Below are 9,612 nucleotides of genomic sequence, written 5' to 3'. Positions count from 1 at the left end.
GAGAGTTATCTTTATGGTAATAGAAATTTTAAAAAGATGGAAAAATGGAAAAATGAACCCAGGTGAACTAATCAGACCAACACATTAATGATTATGGAACATCTCAGACAGTAGTTGACATATATTCTGTTACAAAAAAGTAAGAAATGGGCAAATAGTTACTGCAAGGTGTTTCATGCAAGAAGCAATACCAGACATTTTGATATTTGAAAAAAATTTCTAATTTTACCAAAAGTCAGCAATGTATTCATCCCAGCTATGTGTCAAACAACGGCACACTACTTGTTCCCACATCCTAACAAAAAGCCATTTGGCAAAGGAAAAAAAGTCTATAGAAGATGAGAAAATATATTAGTATGAAAGAACAGAAAAATAACAGTATATATCAGCAGGGCTTTTTTAAGACAGAGTAAGCATTAATCATGCAATTGTAAAAGGAAAGAAGAAGGAAAGTAGAAAGAAAGGTAAAAGAGGAAAGAAAAAAATATGAACACAAGCTGTAATGTATATCATAACATCCTAATGTTTTGTTATCTTCTTAAATTTGCTATGAAATTTGTAGGTTTATAGGATGGGCCCTTATTTTTACTTGGTAAATTGGGAACCATATAAAAATCAACTATTATAAACACTAATTAGAAATTTTATAAAACTGGTATATGCAGAAGTTAGGTTAAACCAGCAGGAAATTTACATTCCAGTAAAATTTTAATTACATGTCTTTAGAAAATAGGATGTGAACTTTCAGATTTAATGCATTACTTTTAACTATAAAAACATCCTTTAAAAAAATTCTCACTCTCCTCTCTGCACTCTAAAGTTTCTGAATTGAGATAGTAGATGCTCTTAGTATTTACTCTGGGTTAATTACATGTGGTGACCATGACTCATTTGGCACTCCATGCTACATAATTTATAATATATTACTAAATTTACAAACTGGTTAGACCATTCTGTTGCATAGGGAGACTCAAACAAAACATATTTCATTACTTTAGTTCCTAGAAGAACACTGTAGAGAATAAAATGACATTCTTCACATCATGCTAGGTTTCAGAGAGACATGGGCAGTGGCTTTTACCTAAATTAGACAAATGGTCTTGCCAAAATTCACCAGTGTGAAATTCCTGGGTTATACGTGGATATTCTCATATATGGAAGCTGACTCCATTGCTAACAAAAATGAACATTTTTAGAGATATAAGACATCCCAATCATTTCTACAAAGACAGAATAAAAAATTCTATCTTCAAAATGTCACAATCTCGGATATTTAGGTCTAGCATTCATTTTTGTAATTCCTCAGTTCTCAGAGTTCACTCTTACATAACATTCTTTTAAGATCTACATCTTCTTCAAATTCCCCATGATTTTCCTCAAAAAAAAAAAAAAAAAAAAACAAAAACTCGAGGGAGAAGAGAATGACCACGTGTGGCTCCCTGCATGTGGTTATGCCCTGCCTGACTTTCTTTAGAGCATAAAACGAAGTTTTCTCTCTGTGCTCTCTTCACAGGGATTCAAAAACCTTTCTTCCACATTCACCACACACGTCAGTGGATACTGACATACATAATCCACATGTTTAACAGGTGGCATAGGATGGCACAGGAAATGCAAGATGTGTCTTCGTATTTTAAAAGGAAAGGAGAAAAGAGTACATGCATCATCTTAAAAGCTGCTTCTGGCATTCTTCATAGAATGGGCTCATTTTTCATGAGGAAGGCAAATGAACACACTAAATTATAACAAGTACAACAAACCTGATGAGTATTTAGAAATAGGAGATGAAACTCTGGGAGTTCTGGGGCTGATATTAAGAAGAGCATACACTGCTCTATGTGGGTAAAGGGTCCAAAGAGGTACGAGAGAAAGAGAGAGGAGAAGAGAAGAGAAGAGAAGAGAAGAGAAGAGAAGAGAAGAGAAGAGAAGAGACGAGGATATAGAGACAGAGAGAGAGACAGGGACAGAGAGAGAGAGAGACCATGTTTTCTTAAAGGAGGAAAAGGCAGATGACAGAACAAAAAGGAGAGAAGGGAGAATCAGACAGGAGACAATGCAAAACTTCTATGTCAAGAGTGTCAAGAGACATGTCCCTTAGGACACCAAGAAAGCCTTTAAAGCCTAATACAAAATATAATTTTTTGTTAAGTGGGGCCTAATATGATACTTCCCTGTCATTAACAACACCTCTGTAAAGATGACTATACTTGTATGAGTGGGCTGTTCATAAGGGAGGTAAGTTCTTTGTCTGCATCAACGTGGTAAAGAACAGAGACAGCATATAGATCTGTTGTTAAAACCTCAATCCCATTAGGGATTTGCAGAAATCGAGAACTTTGATATTTCACAGAACGTGGAAACGTAGCTGCAGTCATACCAATTTTTCTTGGAATGCAAGGAAGAGCTTGCATCTGAAAGAGATCCAACTGGTACCTGAACTGTGTGCACAATTTCTCACCTCACGAGTTCAGGCAGAGCGAGTGAGTGGAATGAGGCAGGCGGGAGACATTAAGGAATGCTGAGGACGGCAGGAACCTGGGGCCTCCTGCCTTTTAAAACGAGTATGTTGCTGCTTAGTTTTGCAATATTTTGGCCATATGAAAATGTGCATTCGGTGCTGTTAGAGTTACTAATTTTTCTATGAGAAAATCCAAGTTAAATATTTAGGTAAAAATATCTCCTTTTAAAAAAATGCCTGTGAGTCATATTTATATGGGGGCTACCAGTTTGCAAACCCTGACATAGGTATATTGGTTTTATAAAACCAATCGAAATACTGTATACATGAGTTCTTTTTTAGCTTATAAAAACATATCCAAAATATTCATCTTCCACTTCCCTAAGGTATGGCTCATATTCAATAGTCCAAGATTGAGTTCCGATATCACATCCACATTTGGGGAATCAGTATGGAGAAACCTGACAATGTCAAAGACGACGGGATATTCCCCGCATTATAGATAGACATCCCTTCTTCCTAAAGGTCAAAGGCATGACGCAGCTGTCTCTTGGTGAAGGTTCCTGTAAACCATCACCTGATATTCTAAGTGCAAACCAGAGTCCTGAATTCAGTCATGTGGTCACACCTTGCTGTAAGGAGCTTTGTATATACAGTCTTTTTCTGATTGCTCACTTGCCCATCTAAATATTATATTATTTTGGAAGAAGAGTCGAGCATACGTTGGGAATGTCCAGGACAAATGAAGTTCTCTATATGGTTGGTACAAGAGGGTGACTTTCACCCTGATACTTATCTGCCATTCTTACATTCATTAAAAACTCTCATTATAATGAAAGTAATCCACTAGAGCACTGTTAATTTCATTCATTCTCAAGTAATCAGTTGGTGGCATGATACAGCGGTGATGTTCAATACCATTTTAAATGTGAGGATATTTCAGAATAATAATTCTTGAATCACTGTTTAATTATAAAACATTTCAAAAATAGAGCAAAGCAGAATAATCAATGTTAAAGATATCCATGTACCCACCAGTCAGATTGAACTGATATTAACATGTTGTCAAATAACTTATCTCTTTCTTCAAACAAATTTTTAGGGAAAACCCCAATATACAAAACCCACATGGAAATGAAGTCTTTCAAGATGAAGGAAGGCTCAGAATTCCACCCTTTGTACAATCCCCATGATCTCCCAAACCTCCAGTGTTCTCCTGCGTAATGAACTGGCAAGATTCAATAAGGCAATGGTAATCAATACGAAATAAGGAGTATTTCTGAGTGTATGAGCATTTAGACTTCTGAACACACAAGTAGAAAAAGGGAGCCTGCACTACAATCACACTTTTCTTCCTTTCTTTCCTTCTCCCTCTCCTCTTCCCTCCTCCTCTTTTTCCCTTCTCTTTTTTTAAAGAAGGTCTCGATTTTATAATTTATTACGCATCAACATGTTATTTGTTCTGACTTTGTTATTCATTTACATTCAGTGTGACTTCAGGAAAGTTCTGTAAACACTTTGGGCTAATTCTATCTATTTGAAGAAGAAAATTCTGAATATCTATTATACACTCAAAAGTGAAGTGCACCATAGAAGTCATCAGTAGAAATACCATGGCTTTTGATATTACACGATCGGTAATAATATAACAAATGTTTTATTCTTCCATAATGTCAAATACATTTAAAGTTCATAAAAAGCAACAACTAAATGATGCTAAAATATCAAAACACCATTACATTCTAATCTACTCTAGTCTATGACCTTTTGCACCTGAACTTGAACATGAGTCACATTCAGATATGCCTAGCTCAATACCACCCAGCAATTTTAAGCACTCCCTTTGGCATGTGGATTAAAAAGCAAAAACAAACCACACAGAGAGATAAGACTCAGAATTCTAAAACAGGAATTCATCCAGAGTTTCTCTTGCCACTTTGGACATGATCCACTCAACAATATGGCACGGTAAGGTGGTTGGCATGCAGAAAACACAGGTCTCAAAATGTCAGGGACAAGTGGTATGTTTCTGTGCAGCACAGCTATAGCAAGCATTCTATTTCCCCCTGAAAGACTCAATTTGTCTAATTTTACTGAGATACGAGCCCCCGAGAGTTCCTGAACAAGTTTTACACAATATGCTCTGTACACTTCAAAAGTAAGAAATAAATATGATATGACTTACCCTGACCTCCCTTCCAGTAATTCCTGCCTTCATTCACTCCTCATTTCTAAAGAAAGAAAAAGCAAGAAGCACTTATTGTTAGTATATCTATCAGTTATATAATTTAACCCAGAATACAATTCAAAAATTAACTGCTGAATGGCAACTTTGCTTTTTAAAAATCTTTGACAACTTCTTGAAAATTGGTTCCTTTTAAACCACTTAATTGAGTTATGATGCACATACAAAAATCTGTACATAGTTAATGTATACAACAGGATGAGTTTGGAAATAAGTAAACATGATGAAACTATCACCACAACCCATGCAATAAGCATGTCTATTACCTCCAAAAGTTTCCTCTGAAATTTATTTTAATGTTTGCTATCAATAACCATCCACTGTACCTGTTATAGACCAAAGTGGGTCAGCACACATCTGTTTGGAAAACATAGACTGTTCTCTTTTTCTTCAGAATCCAAGTCTTTAGATTTTTAATTAAATGAGCTTTTGATCTATTTTTCATTTTAAAATTTTATAAAACCTATTTAACTACATTGGAATGAGAATACATGAATAAATTTTCTCTTTCCTGTTATTTACTTAGGTCAAATCCCTTCTCCTACTTATTTTTATTTTTTTGTCTCATATCTAAATATGTCTACAATAACTTAAAAGAAACAATAAGACAGCCAAATTCAATATGTACTAAGAAAAGTGAGATAGTGGAAATTTAGCACATTGAACATATATTCTCACCTTTTAAAATGAAGGGAAGAGGAGGGTGTAAAGGAAAAACAGATGAGTGAATGATCAGAACATTAAGAAGTAATTTTAAGAATTTAAGCAAGTTTGCATGGTGACAGATGATTGCTAGAATCTGTGGGGTGGTCCCATTGTAAACTATGAAAATACTGAATCACTATAATGTATGCTTGAAATTAATATAACTAATATAACATTGTATAACAACTATACTTAAATACAAATAGAATAAGTTTAAAAAAGAATTTAAGTGTGTTTCTCTGATAAATGGATTCTATTCATTTGAAATACTTTTAAAAATAATAAGAGAAAAGTGGTTTAATACCTAGTTCAATTTGATAAATATAATTCCGAGAAAAAAAGTAAAGATTGAGATTTGTTAAAAACTGGAGAGTCGCCTCTTTTTTAATTGCAATTTTATTTAAGTAAAAGTAGAATAAACTTTGACTCATGGGCTTCTGCTACTCTCAGAATAACAAGTTGTGGCTGGCAAAGACACACTAGGTCTTTAGCCACTGGGCAAAACTAACCATGAAATAGGAGTAAAATAAGAACTTGGCACAACTACTTTCTTTCATCATATGCTGACAGGAAAAAAAAAAATAATGAAAGCTGTACCAACAAGTGTATTTCAGATGAAAATGCATTTACATGAAATGCTCAACTCTGAAGTAATTAAGGTGTTCATTTATAGCAGCTTGTCACAAGAGTGGCACCAACGAGTCTTGCATAATTAAAAGTATCATTTCATCCCCAGACCCTTGGTGGGGAAAGTGAGAACTCACCTCCTTGTTTCTTGGGAATTATAGTTTTCTAATCATTCTGAAACAGAGGATGACTAGCTTAGTCACCCCATCACTCTGCAAAACACAAGTAGCCCATCTCAGAAACAGCTTCTGAGGAACGAACATCTCCACTCTCAACAATAGTGTGTTCCTTTTGTTCACCTCCCACGATCCTCATCAGTATTCTTTTGAGGTCACTTGGCTCTAAACTTTTGGACAGATGTGTTGTTTTACGTAACACTAGAAGTTCTACACATCAAGAGGGGAAAAAAAAGACTTCGAGTGATGGGGGCTTCAAACGAATTTCTAATCTTTAGGGTCCTTTAGTACTTATATTTTAAGAACGAAGACATAATTTATTTTCGATGAAACCAAATTGCTCATCTCTCTGCTAATAGGATCCTCAGGGCAAAAAGGGTAGAGAAAATGTTATCACGAAAAGCAGAAGGTTTCACAATTTTTTAAAAAATTTAAACTAGAAACAGTAAATTAATAATTATGTTTGCCATGATTATTGGACACTTATGATAAATTGTCCTTTCAGTAAGTAGGACAACAAAATCGAGTGTCCCAAAAGACTGCTTATATTGGCCTAAAAAGCATTGGTGACCATTCTCGTTTTGTTAAGGAAAACACAGAGCTGTTTGTTTATGATGTGACTCTCTCTCTTATCCCTTGTCCTTACACTTTTCTCTTCTTCGACTCAACTTGATTGGTTGCCAAATGTACTTTCTACCTGAAAGCTGATCATTTTGAAGATATTTCTGTTCTCACCCTAGGACTGCTGGAGAGCTCCCATGTGGTCAAACAAAACAAAGCAAACAATACAAACCACTTCTTTTTTTTGAGCCGAATCGTAAAATTCATTTTCAATCAGGCCATATAATCAAAGGAATCAGAAGAATGCTTAACTACCTTAAACTGCCCTTGTGGAGGGATGAAGCAGCATTTTGCAAAAACAAACAAACAAAATATATATGTATATGTGTGTGTGTGTGTGTGTGTGTGTGTATAATCACTAAAGCAATGGAGGTCCGTCTGCCTAATTAGCCAACGGTTAGATTGCCTTTGGTAAGCACACTAAAATTATTTTCGGTTTTTCTGAGTGTGGTGTCCTATCACTTTCCCTTGAAAATAATAAAAGGGAAAATACAAGAGTAGAGAGCTAAAGTGGGTGACATGTAGCAAGGGCTCCAGGCAAGCACTGCGGTTCCTCCTGTGACAAGTGTCATCATTTATTATCACTCATTATTAAAATTTAATTTTATATGGCATCTTTAAAGGTTATTTTTTAACTTGCAATTTTGTAGGCAACACTACTGACTGGTTAACTCCTGTGAAAAAACAAATCTTCATAGATTTATTGTTTTAAGCTATTATTAAAGAGGCACCTTAAAAAACTATTTCCCTTGTATAAAACAAGATTGTTCTCCTTTCTAAGTAGTTTAGTTCACACAGTATTTTCCATTGTGTTTTGCACCAGAAGTATCTTGGAAATCTCATTAGAAGTGGAACATTATTAGCATATAAAGGGTTGAAACCTATAACTTAATCATGGCAAATTTAAACCAAGACTAAGATGGTAAAATAAAAATAGTACTAGGATGGAAAGTAGAGTTTAACATATCTTTTCTTTGCATTTATTGCAATTAAATTATATTTTTCTTCTACTGAACCTTATTTTATTATAGGCCATGATTATTTCAACTTCTGATCTGAAATTGTTTCATGTAGCTGTAAAGTTGTAATAATGGTTAATATTTATAACATCAATATAACTTAAATCCTTTATTCTCCAAACAGAAAGAGGTACATTTTTATTCAGTACCAATATTTCTAGGTACTGTATATACATTTTATTATTTAACCCAGTAAAGACACATCAAAAAAGACAATGGAGCCCTTTTGGGAATCATGGAATCTGGTACTTAAGTGGCATACGAAAGAAAACCATGCAAGAAGATGGTGGTAGAATAAAATAGAATATTAATCTCCCTGACTCCAATGGATTTTTCACTAAAATATCATAAAGAGAGTATGTTTATCTGCATAAAAGGCATATCTGCATAGAACAGGGTCAGCAAACTTTTTCTCTACAGAGAAAAATAGTAAACATTTTCTGCTTTGTAAGGCACACAATCTCTGTAGCAATTATTCAAAGTCACTGTTGCAGCACAGAGCAACTTTAGGCAAAATTGAGAAATGAGTTAGTTGTATTCCAATAACATTTTACTTACACAAATGGTCAATGGACCAGATTTGGTAAAAGAGCCAGTATGCCCTGCACTAGAATGTAAGCTATGTGAAGGTATAAACTTTATTTTGTTCAACATTATATAATTCAATGCCTGAAAAAGTGATAGTTAATTGGTGTTGATGTTATAAATAATGCTAGCTAATACTTAAATACTTAAATGGAGTTTATTTAGTGATAGTCATGTTTGTATGTAATGAATCATTTAAGTCTCATAATACTCCTATAAGTTAATTATTATTTTTACCCATTTTAGGAGATAAGGAAACTGAGGAATAAATTATTAGTCACAATAACTTAGCAAGTAAGTGGGGATCCAAGCATAATACACAGCAGGACCTGCATAATTGATTAATTAAATGAATAAATGAATGAATAATTAAATGAAAGAATAAAATGATTGAATGACTCAATAAAGAGAGTTAATCCTGAGTATTTTAAGACTTCTGCATCTTTGTCATCCAGGAAATATCTCTATACTACATTGTCTAGGTTTACAAAGCCAGGTTTAAAGAGAGAGAGAAAGAGAGAGAAATGAAATAAAGGAATCAAAAATTTGCAATTAATCATATATTTCTTTATGTGAATTAAATTCATTGTCCTATTTTAATAAGACTGAATCTTTGATAAATAGGTAGGAACTTTTATATTTAACTGGCAAGTCCATGTTTTCCATGAAGGAATAAAGAAACAAAAGAAAGAAGGGAGGTAAAGAGGAAGATAGAAGGAAGGGAGGGAGGGAAGAAGTAAAAAATGGATACAGGAGCTAGAGAAAATCTGGTGAGAATAAAAATTCTAAGGGAGACCTTTTACTAAGCAGGTATTTACTAAGTACCTAACATGCATCACACACTAAGCTACGACTAGTGATACACTGATTAAAAAAAAAAAATCAAGGATGCTGCATTCATAAGGCTTACAGATATTTAGGAGATAACATTTATATAAAAATAGAATTATGATTCATGGCAAGTGCCACAAAAAATTGAATAAATGCTCTGAGAGTTTACCATTGTGTGTGAGGGGTCCAGGAAGGTCTTTTTGAGGAAAGGATGTTTAAGAGTTGCAGATCAATAGAAATTATCTGGATGAAGAATGAGAAGAATAGTATTTGGGGGAGATAACTAACAAGGGTAAAGGCCCAGAGGCAGAAATAATGATAAATCAGACACGGGATTGAACTGTG

Source organism: Pteropus medius, unplaced genomic scaffold (assembly GCF_902729225.1).
Source record: "Pteropus medius unplaced genomic scaffold, Ma_sr-lr_union100, whole genome shotgun sequence".
In the NCBI taxonomy this organism is placed as follows: Eukaryota; Metazoa; Chordata; class Mammalia; order Chiroptera; family Pteropodidae; genus Pteropus; species Pteropus medius.
This window is presented reverse-complemented; position numbering follows the sequence as displayed.